The sequence below is a fragment of the Triticum aestivum genome, chromosome 7D (assembly GCF_018294505.1).
Source record: "Triticum aestivum cultivar Chinese Spring chromosome 7D, IWGSC CS RefSeq v2.1, whole genome shotgun sequence".
In the NCBI taxonomy this organism is placed as follows: domain Eukaryota; kingdom Viridiplantae; phylum Streptophyta; class Magnoliopsida; order Poales; family Poaceae; genus Triticum; species Triticum aestivum.
The window spans coordinates 636,095,482-636,119,606 of NC_057814.1; positions in this window are offsets into that span (position 1 = coordinate 636,095,482).

Sequence of the window (24,125 nt, forward strand, 5' to 3'; positions counted from 1 at the left end):
CGGCCCTAGGAGATGCAATCTCCAAGGGGGGCGGCGGCCAAGGGGGGTGGCTTGCCCCCCAAGCCAAGTGGGGCGCCCGCCCACCCCCAGGGTTTCCAACCCTAGGCGCAGGGGAGGCCCAAGGGGGGCGCACCAGCCCACCAGGGGCTGGTTCCCTTCCCCACTTCAGCCCATGGGCCCCTCCGGGATAGGTGGCCCCACCCGGTGGACCCCCGGGACCCTTCCGGTGGTCCCGGTACAATACCGGTGACCCCCGAAACTTTCCCGGTGGCCGAAACTGGACTTCCTATATATAATTCTTCACCTCCGGACCATTCCGGAACTCCTCGTGACGTCCGGGATCTCATCCGGGACTCCGAACAACTTTCGGGTTACCGCATACTAGTATCTCTACAACCCTAGCGTCACCGAACCTTAAGTGTGTAGACCCTACGGGTTCGGGAGACATGCAGACATGACCGAGACGATTCTCCGATCAATAACCAACAGCGGGATCTGGATACCCATGTTGGCTCCCACATGTTCCACGATGATCTCATTGGATGAACCACGATGTCGAGGATTCAATCAATCCCGTATACAATTCCCTTTGTCAATCGGTACGTTACTTGCCCGAGATTCGATCGTCGGTATCACAATACCTTGTTCAATCTCGTTACCGGCAAGTCACTTTACTCGTACCGTAATGCATGATCCCGTGACCAAACACTTGGTCACATTGAGCTCATTATGATGATGCATTACCGAGTGGGCCCAGAGATACCTCTCCGTCATACGGAGTGACAAATCCCAGTCTTGATTCGTGCCAACCCAACAGACACTTTCAGAGATACCCGTAGTGCACCTTTATAGTCACCCAGTTATGTTGTGACGTTTGGCACACCCAAAGCACTCCTATGGTATCCGGGAGTTGCACAATCTCATGGTCTAAGGAAATGATACTTGACATTTGGAAAAGCTCTAGCAAACGAACTACACGATCTTGTGCTATGCTTAGGATTGGGTCTTGTCCATCACATCATTCTCCTAATGATGTGATCCCGTTATCAATGACATCCAATGTCCATAGTCAGGAAACCATGACTATCCGTTGATCAACGAGCTAGTCAACTAGAGGCTCACTAGGGACATGTTGTGGTCTATGTATTCACACATGTACTACGATTTCCGGATAACACAATTATAGCATGAACAATAGACAATTATCATGAACAAGGAAATATAATAATAACCATTTTATTATTGCCTCTAGGGCATATTTCCAACAGTCTCCCACTTGCACTAGAGTCAATAATCTAGTTACATTGTGATGAATCGAACACCCATAGAGTTCTGGTGTTGATCATGTTTTGCTCTAGGGAGAGGTTTAGTCAACGGATCTGCTACATTCAGGTCCGTATGTACTTTACAAATATCTATGTCTCTATTTTGAACATTTTCACGAATGGAGTTGAAGCGACGCTTGATATGCCTGGTCTTCCTGTGAAACCTGGGCTCCTTGGCAAGGGCAATACCTCCAGTGTTGTCACAGAAGAGAGTCATCGGGCCCGACGCATTGGGAATCACTCCTAGGTCGGTAATGAACTCCTTCACCCAGATTGCTTCTTGTGCTGCCTCTGAGGCCGCCATGTATTCCGCTTCACATGTAGATCCCGCCACAACGCTTTGCTTGCAACTGCACCAGCTTACTGCCCCACCATTCAAAATATACACGTATCCGGTTTGTGACTTAGAGTCATCCAGATCTATGTCGAAACTAGCATCGACGTAACCCTTTACGACGAGCTCTTCGTCACCTCCATAAACGAGAAACATATCCTTAGTCCTCTTCAGGTACTTCAGGATATTCTTGACCGCTATCCAGTGTTCCATGCCGGGATTACTTTGGTACCTTCCTACCAAACTTACGGCAAGGTTTACATCAGGTCTAGTACACAGCATGGCATACATAATAGACCCTATGGCCGAGGCATAGGGGACGACACTCATCTTTTCTCTATCTTCTGCCGTGGTCGGGCATTGAGCCATGCTCAATTGCACACCTTGCAATATAGGCAAGAACTCCTTCTTGGACTGATCCATATTGAACTTCTTCAATATCTTGTCAAGGTACGTACTTTGTGAAAGACCAATGAGGCGTCTTGATCTATCTCTATAGATCTTGATGCCTAATATATAAGCAGCTTCTCCAAGGTCCTTCATTGAAAAACACTTATTCAATTAGGACTTTATACTTTCCAAGAATTCTATATCATTTCCCATCAATAGTATGTCATCCACATATAATATGAGAAATGCTACAGAGCTCCCACTCACTTTCTTGTAAACACAGGCTTCTCCATAAGTCTGTGTAAACCCAAACGCTTTGATCATCTCATCAAATGGAATGTTCCAACTCCGAGATGCTTGCACTAGCCCATAGATGGAGCGCTGGAGCTTGCATACCTTGTTAGCATTCTTAGGGTCGACAAAACCTTCCGGCTGCATCATATACAATTCTTCCTTAAGAAAGCCGTAAAGGAATGCCGTTTTGACGTCCATTTGCCATATCTCATAATCATAGAATGCGGCAATTGCTAACATGATTCGGACGGACTTCAGCTTCGCTACGGGTGAGAAGGTCTCATCGTAGTCAACCCCTTGAACTTGTCGATAACCCTTAGTGACAAGTCGAGCCTTATAGATGGTCACATTACCATCCGCGTCTGTCTTCTTCTTAAAGATCCATTTATTTTCTATTGCTCGCCGATCATCGGGCAAGTCAGTCAAAGTCCATACTTCGTTTTCATACATGGATCCTATCTCGGATTTCATGGCTTCTAGCCATTTGTCGGAATCTGGGCCCGCCATTGCTTCTTCATAGTTCGAAGGTTCACCGTTGTATAACAACATGATTTCCAAGACAGGGTTGCCGTACCACTCTGGCGCGGAACGTGTCCTTGTGGACCTACGAAGTTCAGCAGTAACTTGATCTGAAGCTCCATGATCATCATCATTAACTTCCTCCCCAGCCGGTGCAGGCACCACAGGAACATCTTCCCGCGCTGCGCTACTTTCCGGTTCGGAAGGGGTGACTACCACCTCATCAAGTTCCACTTTCCTCCCACTCATTTCTTTCGAGAGAAATTCTTTCTCCAGAAAGGATCCGTTCTTAGCAACAAAGATATTGCCTTCGGATCTGAGGTAGAAGGTATACCAATAGTTTCCTTAGGGTATCCTATGAAGACGCATTTTTCCGATTTGGGTTCGAGCTTTTCAGGTTGAAGTTTCTTGACATAAGCATCGCATCCCCAAACTTTTAGAAACGACAGCTTAGGTTTCTTCCCAAACCATAATTCATACGGTGTCGTCTCAACGGATTTCGACGGAGCCCTATTTAAAGTGAATGCGGCAGTCTCTAAAGCATAGCCCCAAAATGAGAGCGGTAGATCGGTAAGAGACATCATAGATCGCACCATATCCAATAGAGTGCGATTACGACGTTCAGACACACCATTTCGCTGAGGTGTTCCAGGCGCCGTGAGTTGTGAAACTATTCCACATTTCCTGAAGTGTGTGCCAAATTCGTGACTCAAATATTCCCCTCCACGATCTGATCGTAAGAACTTTATTTTTCTGTCACGTTGATTCTCAACCTCACGCTGAAATTCCTTGAACTTTTCAAAGGTCTCAGACTTGTGTTTCATCAGGTAGACATACCCATATCTACTCAAGTCATCAGTGAGAGTGAGAACATAACGATAGCCACCGCGAACCTCAACACTCATTGGACCGCATACATCAGTATGTATGATTTCCAATAAGTTGGTTGCTCGCTCCATTGTTCCGGAGAACGGAGTCTTGGTCATCTTACCCATGAGGCATGGTTCGCACGTGTCAAATGATTCGTAATCAAGAGACTCCAAAAGTCCATCTGCATGGAGCTTCTTCATGCGTTTGACACCAATGTGACCAAGACGGCAGTGCCACAAGTATGTGGGACTATCATTATCAACCTTACATCTTTTGGTATTCACACTATGAATATGTGTAACACTACATTCGAGATTCATAAGAATAAACCATTAACCAGCGGGGCATGACCATAAAACATATCTCTCATATAAATAGAACAACCATTATTCTCGGAGTTAAATGAGTAGCCATCTCGAATTAAACGAGATCCTGATACAATGTTCATGCTCAAAGCTGGCACTAAATAACAATTATTGAGGTTTAAAACTAATCCCGTAGGTAAATGTAGAGGTAGCGTGCCGACGGCGATCACATCGACCTTGGAACCATTCCCGACGCGCATCGTCACCTAAGTCCTTTGCCAGTCTCCGTTTATTCCGCAGCTCCTGCTTTGAGTTACAAATATGAGCAACCGCACCGGTATCAAATACCCAAGAGCTACTACGAGTGCTGGTAAGGTACACATCAATAACATGTATATCACATATACCTTTGGTGTTGCCGGCCTTCTTGTCCGCTAAGTACTTGGGGCAGTTCCGCTTCCAGTGACCACTTCCCTTGCAATAAAAGCACTCTCAGTCTCAGGCTTGGGTCCATTCTTTGGCTTCTTCCCGGCAACTGGCTTACCGGGCGCCGCAATTCCCTTGCCGTCCTTCTTGAAGTTCTTCTTACCCTTTCCTTTCTTGAACTTAGTGGTTTTATTCACCATCAACACTTGATGTTCCTTTTTGATCTCCACCTCCGCTGATTTCAGCATTGAATATACCTCAGGAATGGTCTTTTCCATCCCCTGCATATTGAAGTTCATAACAAAGCTCTTGTAGCTCGGTGGAAGCGACTGAAGGATTCTGTCAATGACCGCGTCATCCGGGAGATTAACTCCCAGCTGAGTCAAGCGGTTGTGTAACCCAGACATTTTGAGTATGTGCTCACTGACAGAACTATTTTCCTCCATCTTACAACTGAAGAACTTGTCGGAGACTTCATGTCTCTCGACCCGGGCATGAGCTTGGAAAACCATTTTCAGCTCTTCGAACATCTCATATGCTCCGTGTTGCTCAAAACGCTTTTGGAGCCCCGGTTCTAAGCTGTAAAGCATGCCGCACTGAACGAGGGAGTAATCATCAGCATGCTGCTGCCAAGCGTTCATAACGTCTTGGTTCTCTGGGATGGGTGCGTCACCTAGCGGTGCTTCTAGGAGATAATCTTTCTTGGCAGCTATGAGGATGATCCTCAGGTTCCGGACCCAGTCCGTATAGTTGCTGCCATCATCTTTCAGCTTGGTTTTCTCTAGGAACGCGTTGAAGTTGAGGGCAACATTAGCGTGGGCCATTTGATCTACAAGACATATTGTAAAGATTTTAGACTAAGTTCATGATAATTAAGTTCATCTAATCAAATTATTCAATGAACTCCCACTCAGATAGACATCCCTCTAGTCATCTAAGTGAAACATGATCCGAGTCAACTAGTCCGTGTCCGATCATCACGTGAGACGGACTAGTCAGCATCGGTGAACATCTTCATGTTGATCGTATCTTCTATACGACTCATGCTCGACCTTTCGGTCTTCCGTGTTCCGAGGCCATGTCTGTACATGCTAGGCTCGTCAAGTCAACCTAAGTGTATTGCGTGTGTAAATCTGGCTTACACCCGTTGTATTCGAACGTTAGAATCTATCACACCCGATCATCATGTGGTGCTTCGAAACAACGAACCTTCGCAAAGGTGCACAGTTAGGGGGAACACTTTCTTAAAATTATTGCGAGGGATCATCTTATTTAAGCTACCGTCGTTCTAAGCAAATAAGATGTAAAACATGATAAACATCACATGCAATCAAATAGTGACATGATATGGCCAATATCATTTTGCTCCTTTTGATCTCCATCTTCGGGGCGCCATGATCATCTTCGTCACCGGCATGACACCATGATCTCCATCATCATGATCTCCATCATCGTGTCTTCATGAAGTTGTCACGCCAATGATTACTTCTACTTCTATGGCTAACGTGTTTAGCAATAAAGTAAAGTAATTTACATGGCGTTATTCAATGACACGCAGGTCATACAAAAAATAAAGGCAACTCCTATGGCTCCTGCCGGTTGTCATACTCATCGACATGCAAGTCGTGATTCCTATTACAAGAACATGATCAATCTCATACATCACATATATTTCATTCATCACATCCTTTTGGCCATATCACATCACAAGGCATATGCTGCAAAAACAAGTTAGACGTCCTCTAATTGTTGTTGCATGTTTTTACGTGGCTTCTATAGGTTTCTAGCAAGAACGTTTCTTACCTACGTAAAACCACAACGTGATATGCCAATTTCTATTTACCCTTCATAAGGACCCTTTTCATCGAATCCGATCCGACTAAAGTAGGAGAGACGGACACCCGCTAGCCACCTTATGCAACTAGTGCATGTCAGTCGGTGGAACCTGTCTCACGTAAGCGTACGTGTAAGGTCGGTCCGGGCCGCTTCATCCCACGATGCCGCCGAAACAAGATAAGACTAGTAGTGGCAAGAAAATTGACAACATCTACGCCCACAACAAGTTTGTGTTCTACTCGTGCATAGAATCTACGCATAAACCTGGCTCATGATGCCACTGTCGGGGATCGTTGCAGAAATTAAAATTTTCTACGCATCACCAAGATCAATCTATGGAGTCATCTAGCAACGAGAGAGAGGAGTGCATCTACATACCCTTGTAGATCGCGAGCGGAAGCGTTCAAGAGAACGGGGTTGATGGAGTCGTACTCGTCGTGATCCAAATCACCGATGACCGAGCGCCGAACGGACGGCACCTCCGCGTTCAACACACGTACGGTTGGGAAGACGTCTCCTCCTTCTTGATTCAGCAAGGGGGAGGGAGAGGTTGATGGAGATCCAGCAGCACGACGACGTGGTGGTGGAAGTAGCGGGATCCCGGCAGGGCTTCGCCAAGCGCAAGCGGGGAGGAAGAGGTGTCACGGGAGGGAGGGAGGCGCCAGGGCTTGGGTGCGGCTGCCCTCCCTCCCCCTTTATATAGGGTCCCTGGGGGGGGGCGCCGGCCCTAGGAGATGCAATCTCCAAGGGGGGCGGCGGCCAAGGGGGGTGGCTTGCCCCCCAAGCCAAGTGGGGCGCCCCCACCCCCCAGGGTTTCCAACCCTAGGCGCAGGGGAGGCCCAAGGGGGGCGCACCAGCCCACCAGGGGCTGGTTCCCTTCCCCACTTCAGCCCATGGGGCCCTCCGGGATAGGTGGCCCCACCCGGTGGACCCCCGGGACCCTTTCGGTGGTCCCGGTACAATACCGGTGACCCCCGAAACTTTCCCGGTTGCCGAAACTAGACTTCCTATATATAATTCGTCACCTCCGGACCATTCCGGAACTCCTCGTGACGTCCGGGATCTCATCCGGGACTCTGAACAACTTTCGGGTTACCGCATACTAGTATCTCTACAACCCTAGCGTCACCGAACCTTAAGTGTGTAGACCCTACGGGTTCGGGAGACATGCAGACATGACCGAGACGATTCTCCGGTCAATAACCAACAACGGGATCTGGATACCCATGTTGGCTCCCACATGTTCCACGATGATCTCATCGGATGAACCACGATGTCGAGGATTCAATCAATCCCGTATACAATTCCCTTTGTCAATCGGTACGTTACTTGCCCGAGATCCGATCGTCGGTATCCCAATACCTTGTTCAATCTCGTTACCGGCAAGTCACTTTACTCGTACCGTAATGCATGATCCCGTGACCAAACACTTGGTCACATTGAGCTCATTATGATGATGCATTACCGAGTGGGCCCAGAGATACCTCTCCGTCATTTTTTTTAGAACGAAGACGCTAGGAGCGTCCGGCTTTAAATTAATAAAGCCCACAACATAGGCAGCGTAACAGACAGCGTTAGGACCCCGAACACGAGCTCGGAGGCTCAGACATAAGTTTCGAAACAGAGCACGGAGGCTCAGACCACGACGGCACGAAGGCGCACAAGTCTAGACCAGGCCAGCAGTAGCACGCAGCAAGGCAAATTACAGGCCCGGAGGCAGAGCATAGAGCACGCAGGCTGGCTCGCAAGACAAAAGGGCCACTTCACGGCGCAGAGGTGGCAGATGGCTCCCTAGCCAAAACGTAGATCTGACGAAGGCGATCTTGGGCGAGCTTCAGTTTTTCAGCATCCTTGCGCTTCGCCAACGGACTCCATTGCTGCAGAAGAAGGTTGCATTTGTAGATTATGTTAGCAGGGTGAGATGGGAAGATACCCTCGATAGCAAGTTTGTTCCTAGTGAGCCAGACTGCCCAGGTCAAGGCGCTGAAACAGCTCCAGAGCACTCGGTTGTTGCCACCGTGAAACGAGCCTAGTATGGTTGCGAGGTCAGACGCAGACCGGGGATCCCAGGAGGAGTTGGCTGCAGCACGGACGACACTCCAAGCAAAACGTGCCAGAGGACATTGGAAGAAAACATGGGTCGCGTCCTCCAGGACGTTACATATCGCACACAGACCAGTCGACGGCCCATTGCGTTTGGCGACGTTAGCCGAAGTAGGCAGTCTATTGCGGAACAGTTGCCAGAAAAACACCTTAATCCTGAGCGGAAGGCGCGCGTTCCACAAGCCCTTTGGCACCTGGAAGGATGGGCCCTGGCATAGTTTACGGTAAAGAGACTTGACCGAAAACTTGCCAGACGGGGTGAGGGCCCAGGTGACTGTGTCCGCCGTCGGCGACAGCGAGACCGGCGCGATGGTATGAAGCAATTCCGTTAGGTGTGCTTGTTCTACTTGCGATAACTCTCTCCGGAAATGCAATACCGGAGGGGAAGAGGCAAGCGCCGTGGCAACTGAGATCTCCGGGTTGACAGCCAGGGTATAGAGGTTCTGGAAGTCGACCAGAGGGGATTGGCTCCCACCCAGTGATCCAGCCAGAAGCGAGCCGAGCGTCCATTACCAATGGAGAACTTGGCTCCCAGAGCGAAAGCTGGCCGTACCGCTTGAAGATCGTTCCAGAAAGGAGATCCCCTCGCCACGCCCTCGAAAAAATTCCCGTTCGGGAAGTACTTGGCCCGCAGCAGATCAACCCATAGACCCGTCGCTCCCTGCGAGAGTTTCCAGATCCATTTGCACAAGAGTGCAGCGTTCTGGATTCTGGTGTTTGTGATCCCAAGCCCTCCCAGGTCCTTGGGGCGGCACACCGCAGCCCACTTGACCATGTGGTACTTGCGTTTTGGTCCCGAGCCTTCCCAAAAGAAACGGGACCGCGGTGTGTCCATCTTGGCGTGTACCCCTTCCGCCAGGAGGAACAAACCCATTGCAAATTGCGGCAGCGAGGAGAGGCTCGCGTTCGTCAGCACTAACCTAGCTGCAGAGGAGAGGAACTTCCCCCTCCACAGACTGACCCGCTCTCCCACCTTGGTCCAGAGCGGAGCCCACCCGTCGATCTTGATGCGTTTGGCATCCAATGGGAGACCTAGGTAGGTAAACGGCATATTGCCAAGTTTGCAATTAAGCAGGTCCGCTATGTGTCTACCTTCATCCGCCTCCAAGCCCATAGGCATCACTTCACACTTGTGAAAGTTGATCTTAAGCCCTGACATAAGCTCGAAGCTAATCAGTAAGGCTTTGACCGTAGCCACACTATGGAGGTCGGGCTGGAACAGCAGCAGCGTATCGTCTGCGTATTGCAGGTGCGAAATCCCCCCTAGGATGAGGTGTCCCAACACCCCTTTAATGTGTCCTGCCTCCGTTGCTTTCCGCAGCATAGCTGCCAACGCATCAGCGACGAAGTTGAACAAGAGCGGCGACATGGGGTCGCCTTGCGTAAGCAACGCTTGTTCCTGAAGAAGTGCCCTATTTCTCCATTCACCGAGACCGCAGTTTGGCCCCCCGAGACCAATTGCATGACTCGGTGCACCCATACCGGCGAGAATCCTCGACTGGTGAGGATCTGCCTGAGGAAGTCCCAATTAACTCTGTCGTAGGCCTTCTCAAAGTCTAGTTTAAGTAGAATCGCTGGTTCGTGTGTGCGCTTGAGCTCATGAAGGGTCTCTTGCAGCGCTAGTGGACCCTCCAGAATGTTCCTACCCCTAATGAACGCCGACTGGGCACGACTAATGGTGCGATGGGCGATCGGTGAGAGCCGAGTGGCACAGCTTTTGGCGCAGATTTTAAACGGAACGTTAATCAGCGCGATAGGTCTGTACTGGCGTATGTTGTCCGCCCCTGGCACTTTTGGGATAAGCGATAGGACGCCGTAGTTTAACCTAGCAATATCCACGAAGCCACGCATGAAGCCGTTACACACCTCGTAGATGGGCCCGCGGAGCAATGGCCAAAAGCGCTTAAACATCGCCACCGGCCACCCGTCCGGCCCCGGGGCCGTGTCAGTTTTCATGCTTAGGAGAGCGTCGTCAATCTCCTTAGGGAGAAACGCGAGCCCCAACTCTTCGTTCTCGCTGTGTAGTACCTTTTGGTACGGGAGCCACACCTCCGTGCTGAGGCGCGCTTGTTGTGCCTCGTCGGTCCCCATCAGACTTATGTAGAAGTCGTAGATATGATGGGTGATTTCCGAGTGTTGTAGAAGAAGCCCCTGCTCCGACTGCAACCTAAGAATTGAGCATTTCCTACGTCTGCCGTTCGCGTACGCGTGGAAATACTGAGTGTTCGCGTCTCCTTTGAGCGTCCACTTGAGACCACCCCTGCGCCTCCAATATTCCTCCTCTGCCCGCAACAGAGCTTCGACTTGCCCTTCCAAGGCGTATCGATGCGCCCATTCTTGCTCAGAGAAAGGGCGAGTGTCCGCTTGATTATCTAGGACGATTATTTCAGCAAGAAGCCTCTCCCTGAGGATCTTGTCAGCACGCCCCTGGTTCGCGCCCCAACCCTTTAGGCTTGCGCGGAGGCGGCCCCCGACAGCGATCCAAAACTCCATAGGGCCACGTTGCTAGCCTGCGAGTTGGACGCTATCTCTCCCTAAAGATGGAGTCGAAATCTGGGACCTCAAACCACGCGGTTTCGAAGAAGAACCGCGGGCTGCGGCGAATCCTGTCCTCCCCTGAGGAAAAGATGAGGGGCACATGGTCCGAACCAATCCTGGTTTCTGCAAGGAGCGAGCATAGTGGAAACACCACTTCCCAGTCTGGAGACATGAAAACCCGATCCAAGACGGATCGCACCGGGGCTAGTTGCTTGTTAGTCCAAGTATACCTTGCCCCAGTTCTGGCCACTTCCCTAAGTGCCATAGATGCAACAGCATTGTTGAACATAGCCACCCTTGGCCAATTGATATTATCGTTATTTTTGTCTGCTCCTGACCGAATCAGGTTAAAGTCACCTCCCACCAATAACGGGAGTTGGGCTACCGAAACCTCCCTCACCTTGGCTTCAAGTTCTCCCAAGAACTCGGCCGAGCGTGAGTGATCTGCTGGTCCATAGACTTGCACGATCACAAGCTCGCGAAGTGACGCTCGCACGCGGATGTTGGCAGCAATGAAGAAGATGCCGACCTCCCAGGTCAGCACCTCGAATGTGGCGCTACAGAACCCTAGCAACATACCACCCGAATGGCCCGTTGCCGGCTTATGGTGCCAGAAAAAGCGCTCAAGGGGATCTATGGCTAGGATATCATGGTGCCTAAACTCTGCTCTAATCGTTTCCTGGAGCCCGACGATATCGATGGCTTCTTTCCTAATATAATCTTTAAGTTGGGTGCGCCGACCTGCGTGACCGAAGCCACGGATGTTCCAAAGAAGCGCACGCATCTAGATGACGCGATTGCGCAGGCGCACCCCCCTTGAGGTGATCGCCTTGTCCACACGCCTCACCTTGCCGCAGCGAGGCGAGGAAGGAGCAGCAACCCCTGTTGCTGTCTCCCCTTCGGGCCGGATCGCTAGCAACGTCGAGGGCTCAGCCTCAAGTGCCAGACGATCCGCGTGTTGAGCAGCCGCCGCTGTCAGCGCCGCCTGCGCCATCTCCTTCGCGCGCATCAGTGAGATGAGTTCGCGCATCCCTCCCTCACCCATCGGTTCAACCCCACTCTCTCCCAAGACCTCGCTCAAGTGATCATCCGAAAAGGAGTCGAGAATCGTAAAACGAGGCAAGGGATTACCTGAGGTTTCGAGGTTCTTCTAAGCTTGTAGGAGTTGGGCACGTTGGAGAGACGGAAGATTCCCTTTGGCACCCTTGGCCCGAGCGCTGACCCGCACAGGGGCCGCCTGCCCCTCCACCACGGCCTTGGAGCGCTTGGCCTTCGGGAAGGACGCCGTCTTGGTCGCCTCCTGAGCGGGCGGGCCGGGGACAGGCACCGCCAGAGCCATCACCGCCTGGTGCGGCGTCGCCGGCGCTCCTAAGAGCTCCGCTGCACGCCTGGCCTCCGCGGTGACCTTGCGAACCGCCACCTTCTTGAGCTGCTTCACCACGCCAAGCTTGTTGCTGCTGCGGCCGCCTTGGGTCGGGGAACGCGAGGAGAGAGGCAACGAGGCTGCCGACGCCACACCCGGGGTGCGGGTATCGTCCTGCGTCTCCACCAGCATGTCCGAAACCACCCCAGCCGCCATCCTCGCCGGAGGAGACGTGACGGACCCCAGGTTGGAGCCGTACTGGTTTGGGATCGAGAGCTCCAGCTCCACGGACCCCCCACCAGGGGCTGCTCCATCATTGGCATCTGCACTTGGTCCGCCGCCCCGCCTTTGTCGGTGATGCCCAACTTCTCCCACGCCGCCGTATCGATGGAGTCATCCTCCATACTAGCATCAAGATCCTTGTCGCCGTCACGCCCCGGCCCATCCGGGTCCTGGCCACGGTTGGGGGGAGGGGGGTTGGGGGACGGGAGGGCAGGAGCCGCGAGTTGCTCCGGGGGAAGCTCGGGCTCGATGGAGATGTTGAAGCCTTCACCGTTGAACCAAATCTGGACCTGGCCTCGGAGCTTGCTAGGATTGCGGCAGGCGAAGCGCATGCTGACCGGCCCCGGACGGGTCAAGGACGCCTCCTCGACCAACAGGGGACGGCCGAGCATAGTGGTGGCCGCCATGAGCCGGTCGGAGCGTCGGTGCTTGGGTGGGACGCCACCCAGCTTGACCCACACCTCCGGCATGGCCAGACCCTTGGGCGCGTCGAGAACCGCATCACGTATGTCCACCATGAGGTTGTTGAGGGAGATGAATACCTCTCCGTCATACGGAGTGACAAATCCCAATCTCGATTCGTGCCAACCCAACAGACACTTTCGGAGATACCCGTAGTGCACCTTTATAGTCACCCAGTTACGTTGTGACGTTTGGCACACCCAAAGCACTCCTATGGTATCCGGGAGTTGCACAATCTCATGGTCTAAGGAAATGATACTTGACATTTGGAAAAGCTCTAGCAAACGAACTACACGATCTTGTGCTATGCTTAGGATTGGGTCTTGTCCATCACATCATTTTCCTAATGATGTGATCCCGTTATCAATGACATCCAATGTCCATAGTCAGGAAACCATGACTATTTGTTGATCAACGAGCTAGTCAACTAGAGGCTCACTAGGGACATGTTGTGGTCTATGTATTCACACATGTATTACGATTTCCGGATAACACAATTATAGCATGAACAATAGACAATTATCATGAACAAGGAAATATAATAATAATCATTTTATTATTGCCTCTAGGGCATATTTCCAACAGTACGCATGTTAGCGAGGTGCAGGTGCAGCGGGTCATGGTCAAATTAACAATCTTGTGATCATTGGGATTTTTGACACCAAATTTGCCCATGGATTATGTGTCTGCAGTCTAGTAGTACAAATCAAAATAATCCCATGTGAGGTACTCATTGTGAGAGTAGCATGGAGACCGGCCGGCTAGAGCAGCGGAATGGACTCAATTAGACTACTAACTAATAAAGCACGCATGGAGAGACAACCTAACAGTAACCCATAACAGGGGATCAATCATATATAAAACGACCAGTTGCCGCGCCATAGATAGATAGAGAAGGTAGAAGCTTTCCATAACCTGCACTTGTATTTTTTGCAACTTGCATATGTTCATCTCCCTCCATCTTCGGAGCTCTTTGTCGTCGAACGCCGAAAATGGTGAACAGCCAAAAAAAAAAGGTAGAACTAAAATCGGTAACTTTAGGCACATATTTGTGGCATAATCAAGCTACTATCTCCTACCAAAATTTGACAATGAGGTTTAAGAAATGCGCTGGATAGTTAGCTATGTAATCTTTGACGGTGAGTCAATCCCACTAACTCTGGATAGATCATGTATATCCTAGTGATAAATATTTAGATCACCCCACCATGCATAATAAGATCTCTGGTAGGCTATACCTAGGTGGGTACATGCACTTTGTATCGTTTTCCCCGCGCGTTGTCTTGCTCTCGGAGGCGGAAGGATCTCAGTGGCTCTTTTGAATTTCACTTCCACTTTGGATAAACGCACATTCAGAAAATGAGATTTAAGGCATGTCTCTAATTAGTTTCTACTAGCGCGACCACTTAGCCTTAACACAGTGTCAATATTGTGCACACTTATTTGTAAATACTGTGCACTACTAATTTGTTAGTCATTCATTTTTCATGTGCATCCGCTTGCCCACCATTCGAAGCTAGCCACAATGGCCTTGGTAACATGATCTAATCCAATGCCGGGTGCTTTCTGGTTCAAAGTGTTCCAACAAATGTAATCTATTTGTAGTACATCTCAGTTATAATGGAATTGCTTGAGCTCGTAATTTCTCTTGGTGCAGTTAAAAAGCTCAAAAAATTCCTTATCAAACTTGTGTACCCAAGATTACTGAAGCATCTGTCTTTGTCATGGTTATTTGCATATCAAAGAAAGTTTTAAGGCCCATAGTATCCCACTGTGATTTCATCTTTTTGGCTTCTTCAATCTATATATGAGACAGAAATCAATGGAAAAGAGAGAATTTATTCATATGCATGAAAGTAATCTCAATGACAATACAAAATAAACTATGCTTCATCATGACAATACATAGAAGAGATCATATGCAATAATATGTGACCATCATCCCATAGATGGCTCTAATTGCAACTAGTTTTTAATAATTTTGTAATGCGTATGAGGGACAACCTAACAGATAACACATGCTTGATTCAGATAGTAATAAAGTGATCACTCACCATATATAGATAGATAGATAGATAGTTGCTTTCAATGACATGCACACACCATATGTAAGTTGTTAAGTTAATTGGCTAATTAATTAAGACTAGTTGCTAGTAGCATCATAGATGCATAAACTAGCACGAGCCAAAAGCTCTTTGCAACTCGCATGCATGTTTCTCTCCATTTTCTTTAGCTGTTTATCGCGGTCTAGCGCCCGAAATGGAGCCCGGAAAAGTTTAAATTAAAAATAGCCAACTATGCATATGTGTATCACAAAGCAGTTCCACATTTTTGTCAAGATTGTTTTCCTTGTGGGTGTTGGGAACAACTAGTCAAGTATTCTCGCGTTAAGATATCATATCCCTCATACCCTGTGAAGCAGGGGGTTATGTTGAAAAATGGCTCTTTCTATCCTTTTATCTTTTCACTTTTCTTTGCCATGTAAGCTAAGTCTACGATATACAATGCTTGAGAGTGAGTCATCGCACTAACCATCGGTGGGCAGATCATTTATATCTTAATTAGTGATATACTACTATATAGATTGCCAAGTGTGTTCCATGTGTGATCTAGGAATAAACTAAATGTTTCCGTTAAGATATCATATCTCTCCCATCCGAGTAAATAGTATAAAACTACTACTTTACAGGCTAGGGCTCCAAAAAACTACCGGTTTAAAATTTTTCTCAGATAACTACCAAATGAGTGGTCGGCTATTAAAAAAATAACCCAAATGCCCGTTGCTTAAAATTAAACTGCCCGAACCTAAATGATCCGTCTATTTGACCGTGTGTTTGACCATTAACTGACATGTGGGGCCCACATGTCAGTGTATCTTCCACACTTTTTCCTCGTCCTCTCGAGTACTCCCTCCTCTGTGCCTCCCTTCCTCTCCCCTCGCCGGCGTGCATGCCACCTCACAGCATCGTCGCTCGCCGCGCGTCTGCCCTGTCCTCTGTCGCCGTTCAGTGACCATCCCTGGTGCGGCAGCGACCACCCACCGCGTCCGCACCGCCACCCATCGCGTCCGCCTCCTCACCTTCACCTGCACCACCGGGTCCGCCCTCACCTTCTGGCGGCCGTAGCAGAGCCCGCCTCAGCCGCGGCGGCGGGAGGCGCACACTCCAGCAGCGGCACATGCCATACGTGTCGTCTCAGTGGCGAGCTCGAGGAGACTGGCGAAGGCGTCGACGACGGTCGCAGGTGAGGTGCTTGGTTTGCTCGGCGACGGCGGCCACTGCATTCTTCTTGGGCGTGGCGGCGGTTGCACAGAGGGCGGTAGGGCATGGCGGCGGTCGCATAGGCGGGGCAGCGCGCCATGGCCAGGAGTAGCGGTAGTGGCCGACAAGGAGCTCCGCCTGGACCCCAGCCGGTCGCCCGCCTAGACCCACCCCGAGTCGGCGCGAGGAAGAGGAAAGAGAGAGATACCGCGCGTCCGTGAGCTCACGGCGGCTGCGGGCGCGGCTCACCGGCTGGACGAGGCAGCGTCGAGAGGAGCCGCGCCAGTGGCTGCTGTGATCTAGAGTAGGGACCCGATTGCTTTTTGGAAAAAGATGCAGGACCTGATTGCTTTTTAAAAATATTTCCAGGGACCTGATTGCTTTTCAGAAATACACTGACATATGAGTTCCATGTGCCAATTAATAGTCAAATAAATGGTCAAATAATTAGAGCTCTGACGCATGGGGCCCAACTGTCATAATCACGATTAGTTGAAAAAAACACTGTCATCAGGGTTTTTTGAAACAGACGACCACCCATTTGCTAGTTATCTGAGAAAAATTAAAAACAAGTAGTTTTTTGAAACCCTGTCCAATAAAGTAGTAGTTTTATGCTATTTCTCCTCCCATCCTATGAAGCAAGGGGTTGGTGAAAGATGCATGATACTTTCTATCTCTTTATCTTTTCACTTTTCTTTGCCATGTAAGCAAGTCGACGATATATAGTCCTTGACAGTGAGTTGTTGCACTAACTATGAGTAGATGGATGGATCAGGCATGCTTATCTTAATTAGTGATAAACTATTAAGTTTCCTTAACACGCATGATATATATGGATCTCCGGCCGGTAGCTGATATCTAGGTGTGTGCACAAACTTTGTGTCGTTTTCCCCGTGCGTTGTCTTGCTCAAGTTGATGAAACCATCGAGCTCTCTTATCTCACTTTCACTTTTGATAAAAGCGCGATTTAAAACCGCGCCTCTCCCTCTAATATTCCACATACATGCGGCTGGATTAGTTACTGTTTACCTAGCGCTATTTGCCACTTGGCTTCCTCATCAAAAGCACGGTTAAAAGCGTGTCTCTCATCCTGAATGCATGCATGCACATGTTTAGTTACTAGAGCCATGCCACTCACTCCTCCCGTACAAGTACCATCACTTGGTGCAGTATACCAAACCAACTTAGGCCTTCTTTCTTCTCCTGACTTCTGGCTTCTTCTTCCAGCACAATCAACTTTGGTGTTGGCTCGAAGCTAGTTAGGTTAGGCCTTCCCTATTCTCTCTGGACATATCCAGGATGGTTGTCCAGCCCTTCCCATTTCTTTCTTCCTCAGGACCATAATCAGATCCTGAGTTAATTGTTGCTGGTATTGGCGACTTCCCACCCCCTACATCAGTATGTTATCCTGGCTTCGAATGTGTTCAGCAACTTTGCTCACGATGTGCCTTCGGCCAGTGCAGAAGGAAGACGATATCGATATAACCAAAGACATATGTGTTATTTTCTATTTTTGTAAGGACGGTGTTGTAAGAGCCGGACAAGTTTAATATATGCCCTTGCCTGCTGAAAAAGGGGATTAGCACAACATCGTTCTAATTCTCTGCCAATCCCTCTTAATATCCATGCACAATCCATACTAAAGCAAACAAATCCTTGAAGTGCCACACATGTAGGCGTCTACTGGCACCTTCCACTGCCGTAAATAAGAAAAGAAGACAATAATTAATTGAAAATGATCACCACACATTTTTCTTCAAAAAAGGGCCTGGAATCTACCTCTTTTCCCGCTTCACTTTACAATAAGGAAAGTACACAGAGCATCACCAATTGGACTTGCCTAATCTTACACCTTTCTTGCATGTCCACGGACACATCCGGATAGTGCCTGGCATGTATGCTTCGAACCCTTGTGAGTCGGTTCACGCTGTTGTGTCTCTTAAATTGTCCGGACACATACATACTCCCTCCGTTTCGAATTACTCGTCCCAGAAATAGATGTATCTCGATCTATTTTAGTTCTAGATACATCCATTTCTGCGACGAGTAATTTGGAACGGAGGAAGTATATATAATTGGCAGAAACTAGAAGAGAAAGAGAAAAGAAAGAAAAAAGAAGGAAACATGGTCCATGTTGGTCCAAATTTGACGTGGCGAGCTGTCGGGACTTTACCAAATGCCCTTATTTCCACCTCATATATGAGCTGGATTTAACGCTGCACGGACATTCTGAACATATGAAGACGAATAGACGACATGAGAGTCTGGTTCGGCAGCTTTTTTCTTCTGGGGTCCAGGAATTCTTGGTTGTCCGTCCGGACATTGGAAGGATTTGAAGTCTGTGGTCAGATATGCTCTTAGCGGCAAAATTTCGTGTTTTGACCATTTTCGTGTATAAATTCGGTATCTGGCCCCTGTTTGAATTTTTTTCGACATTTGACCCTTTTTCCTACCACGGCACCCTATGGCGGGAGGCTTGCATAGCCTGCCACCACTGTGCCTGGCGGTAGGCAACTAGTCCACGTCAGCAGCGCAAACGGCCGCCGTCCCCCTCCGTTTTCGCCCTACCGCCGTAGGTCCTGGCGGTAGGTTGTCTGATCCTACCACCAGGGACCCTGACGGTAGGGTGCGAACAATTATTTGGTGCGGCCGCCTGCCCCACCCCCTTCAAACCCCACACCCACCCGCCCCAACCGCCAAGAACAGAGAATTATTGCCTCTCTCACCCCTCTCTCATCTCCTCCACCTCCCCTCTCCGATCTTCTTCGTTTCCTCATCGTTTTTGCGGATCGAGATGGCCCCGAAGAAAGAAAAGTAAGCTCCTTCGATCCCTCCAATTAGTTTTAGTCAAATAGCTTCCGATTCGTCGCATTATTTGATTCAAATCACTCCCCTTTTTGAACTAGATTTGATTTTTTTGAACCCTAGGATTGATTTAGGTTGATTCTAGATGTTATATTGTGTTAGATATGAACTCTAGTGACTAGTTGGTATGGTTGTGTGAAGATGAACCCTAGTTCATATTTTTTGTGGAGGATTTTTTTTGATATGATGCAAGTTGGAGGAATTTGTTGTGATATGATGATGCATGGTTATATGCTATCATGCAAGTACTGGATGTAGTTGGAGAAAAAAAGTTGAACCCTCAAGATGAACCTTGTTCATAATTTTTTATGTCAAAATTTTTTATGATATGCTGAATATTGGAGATATTTGTTTTGATATAGGATGCATGTGGATGTTATATGATGCAAATAGTGGATTTTGTTGAAGTAAAAATGGTTAACCCCTCGAGATGAACCCTAGTTCATGGTTTTTGTTTTTGAAAAATATATGATATGATGCATGTTGGATGTTGTTGGAGAAATATGATATGATATGATGCATTTGAACCTTGGTTATTGCATCTTGATATATGTATTTTATTTATTTTTTAGCCTTGGTGATTGCATCTTGATATATGTATTTTATTTAGTTCATGTTCATGTTAAAAAAAATCTTCATATGCTTATTCAAAGATTGAACTGATAGGTTTTTTGGGATGTGATGAACCTTTGTGATGCATCTATATGTTTCCTAGTTCATGATGAACCCTAGTTCATATTAAAAATTCTTTTGATATGCTTATGCTTATGTTTATGCAATTTTTTTGGAGGCCACCTCTTGCGGACGACATCGGCATTAAGTACACAATGCTTGACACTAAGGTCGAAAAGGGTCACGGTGCCCGTTTCATTGAGAATTGAGTGGTAATTACCATTCTTAAACCAAATCTTTCGAATTGATGAAAATAAGTTGCTAACTATTATGTCTATACTAATTATGCTTTGGTTCTTGATTTTCACAGATGCTTCCGCCACTGCGTATGAGGGCTCATAAGACGACCGTTAAGATGGAGTACGATGAGCGGTACGCACCGTTTTACAGGAGAGCCCGACTATTGGGTTTCATCCTGCAGTTCAAGCGTAAGCCGCCGACGCTCGTCCACTCAGCTCTCACGGCTTTGATCGACCGGTGGCGGCCAGATACGCACAGCTTCCATCTTCCATGTGGGGAGATGACCGTGACCCTCCAGGATTGGGGGATGATTACGGCCCTACCGCTCGAGGGTTGTGCTCTCACAGGACGAGTGGAGAGGGCGAACTGGCATGATAGGGTTGTCACCCTCATCGGCGACTGCTCTGCCACCCGCTAAGAACAACCGGACTTCCGGCGTATTACTGTCATGGCTCCTCGAGTACCGAAGCAAGTGCCCAGATGATGCCGAACCCCGGGTGGAGGAGCAGTACGCCAGGGCCTACCTGGGGTATCTTCTCACGGAGGTAGTGTTTCCAGACTGCTCCGGGAACTCTGCCCTATGGATGTATCTTGACTTCCTAAAGGACTAGGATGCGGGGTACAGCTGGGGGGCCGCCGGGCTCGCCTACCTATACCGTTTGAAATATCGTGGACGTGCGCTGCTTTAGATTATGACATCTTATCATGTATACTTGTTTTGTATCTTGACGACGCGACCCAGAGGGTGGAAGTCACGTCCGGTATGTGTGCATGTTTATGGGGCCTCTCCATTTGGATGTGGGAGCAAATCCCGGTGGGCCGTCCGGAGAAGCTGCGCTCGCATGCATGGACGGACTATGGTGAAGATGACGAAGATGATCGGTACCCGACCATCGCATACGCTTGGGACGTGGTGCATGTCTACACGGGCGAATCCAAGGCCTTGTACAAGGTCTTCAGCAACAAGCTTGATGCTCTGACGGGTTTTCAGGTATAAGAACTAGATTTCGAATAGTTTCGATGCCACTTTCACTTGAGCTTACCATTGTTTGGTACTAGGTTACTTGGCGGCCGTATGATGATGATCGAGAGTGGGCGTTCGAGCTGAACATGATGTGCAAGCAGGACCGGATTCTCTGGCGGTGCATCGTGCCCATTATTTGTGTCTATGCTGTGGAGTACCAACTGCCACAGCGCGTTGCCGCGCAATTTGGTAAGGCGCAACGCACACCACCAGTTGGCTTCGTCCGCGATACCGGTGGCTACGACCTACACCAGTGAGTACCACCAGGCGTCCTCATAGATACCAAGTTCTTGTTTTGATGTTTTACATTCATTCTTAGGGTGTTCTACATTCTTTCTTATGCATTGCAGGATGAGCAGGAAGAACAATCAGTCAATCATAGATTGGGAAGACCAACATGCGAGATACATGAAGGAATGGAACGAGTGGAATGGACACAAAGATACGGAGAGGAAATTCATTGACTAGGACAAGTATGAGCATCACATGCTGTGGTACGACGATGGCATCAAGCATCGTCTGCATCTGAGGCCCCAGTGGACGACAACAGATGACGAAGACCTGTTCGATGACGCCTCCGAGAATGAAGCCTACGATGAGAGCATCAGAGAGCTTCAAGGCGGGTTTAGGGAGTATGGACCCCTCATGAACATAATGGTAAGTTGTTTTTATCTGTTTTCAACCAACGGTTGGATGAAATCAGCTTTAGTGCTACTGACTCATTTCATTACTTTGCAATCTTCGAAGCTGAACAAAAGCATTTTTGAAGCCTCTGATGCGCTTAGTACTATCCCCGGGACTCGAGCTAGTGAGAACAAGTTGAGGGGATCGATGAAGGTAACATGGAGTTCATTTTCTTAAGTTCATTTGCAGAAGTTCGTCATTGCAGAAGTTCTCATTGTTTCGTTCTCATTGCAGAAGTTTATCAACAAATGTCACAAGCTTGTGGGCCTGCTTGGGTGTGCTACCTCCACCGAGGATTTTTTTGCTCCTGCAGCACCGATGCATAGTCTCGCTTCATCGAGCCATGCCGCCTCGTTTTCTAGGGCGGTTCAAGAGGACGAGGACGAGGACGAGGATGACGACGGAGAAGGTGAAGATGAAGAAGAGGGCGAGGAGGGAGCTAAAGAAGAACATGGGGAAGAAGAGGAAGAGGACGATGAGGAGGAGGAGTACGATGATGACGACAGACCTCCAGCAACTTAGACAACCCAACTTAGACATCCCCATTTCAGAAAGCGCGTCCTACTCAGCGCAAGAAGAAGGCGGCCGAGAAGCGATCAAAGACCAACGAGGACCGTACCTCGAAGAGGAGAAGGACGGAGTGAAGTTGATGCCGTCCCGTTGAACTTATTTGCTCGTGAAACTATTATGTTTGCTTCGTGAACCATTTGCTCGTGAAACTATTTCGTATTTGTTGAACTTGCTATGTAAAACTTCGTGAAACATTTGTGGATGTGTGCTTGCTATGTAAACCATCTTTCTTAGTTGAACCATTTTCATATATGTGATACATATGCTTATTGTTTATAAGTATTGAAATTGTTATGTGCAAAAAAATTGAAGACAATACAAGTTAGGTGCAAAAAATGTACTAGGATCAGGACCTACCGCCAGGCTTCATATCCGCAGGTTTGCACACCCTACCGCCATAGCCTCCAGCGGTAAGGGGCCTCCCCCCTTGCGCCTGCCTCCTGTGACCAAAATTGCCACCCAAACAGCGGTAGGGTTGCACACCCTACCGCAAGGCTTCATGGCGGTAGGTTTGCACACCCTACCGCCATAGCCTCCGGCGGTAAGGGGCCTCCCCCCACGCGCCTGCCTCCTGTGACCAAAAATGGCACCCGAACAGCGGTAGGGTTGCACACCCTACCGCCACGTGCCATGGCACTAGGGTAGCAAACCCTACCGCCATTCCCTCTGGCGGTAGGACAAAACAAATATATATATATGCCACCGGCCACCCGCCCCACCCCCTTATCCCCCACTCTGCCGCCCAAAGAACAACGTCTTCTTCCTCTCGCCCCCTCTCTCATCTCCACCACCTCCCCCTCGGATCTTCTTCATTTCTTCACCGATTTTGTGGATCAAGATGGCTCCGAAAAGAGAAAAGTAAGCTCCTCCGATCCCTCCAATTAGTTTGAGTCAAATCACTCCCCCTTTTGAACTAGATTTAATTTTTTTGTAGCCTAGGAATGATTTAGTTTGAGTCAATTTTTTAATATGATGCATATTTGTGGAATTTATTTAGATGTGATGATGCATGTTGATATGATGAACCCTATTTCATATTCATGTTAAAAAATTATGTTCATGTTAAAAAAGTCATGATGAACCCTAATTGATATGATGAACATTAGTGATTGCATCTTCATATATTTATTTATTTTTTGACCACATGATGAACCCGAATTCATATGTTTAGGTACGGAACCGTGGAGCAAGCACCACCCACTCCATCACCGCCCACTCCTCCCACTCCTCTCCAGCACATCCCATCAGAGATGCCGCTCCCGTTCATGTACGAGGCCTTCCCCGAGCTGCTGCAGCCGGTGGGATCTGTCTTAGGCGAGGTCCTAGAGGCGACGAGGGCAATGCGGTGGCACGAGAGGGCAGAGCGGATCCTCGACGATGTAAAGTGTTGGTCGCTGAGTGTGAAAGAGTGGAAGAAAGTGAAGGCAGAGATGGAGGCAGATGCAAGTATCTCCCGTGTCCGTCGAGAAGGGTGAATTGAAGTTGCCAAGAAGCACGCCGACTGGGAGCTGCGCAATTTGGGCCAGAGAATCTACTTCGAGAGCAATGCGAAGGAGAGAGCCAGGATACCGCCCCCAAGTTCATCGGCGTTTGAGATCCTCAACTGGGGAAGGGCGGAGGCGAAAACTCCAGTGGGCAAGGCAAGGTGGGAGTGCTTGAACGGTCGGATGCCGACCAGCGTTCCGCCTCCGCCTGAACCGGTGGATCCAGCCGTTTCTGTCTCCACGGCCAGGGCTAACATACGAGGAGCTCGGAAGATGTCT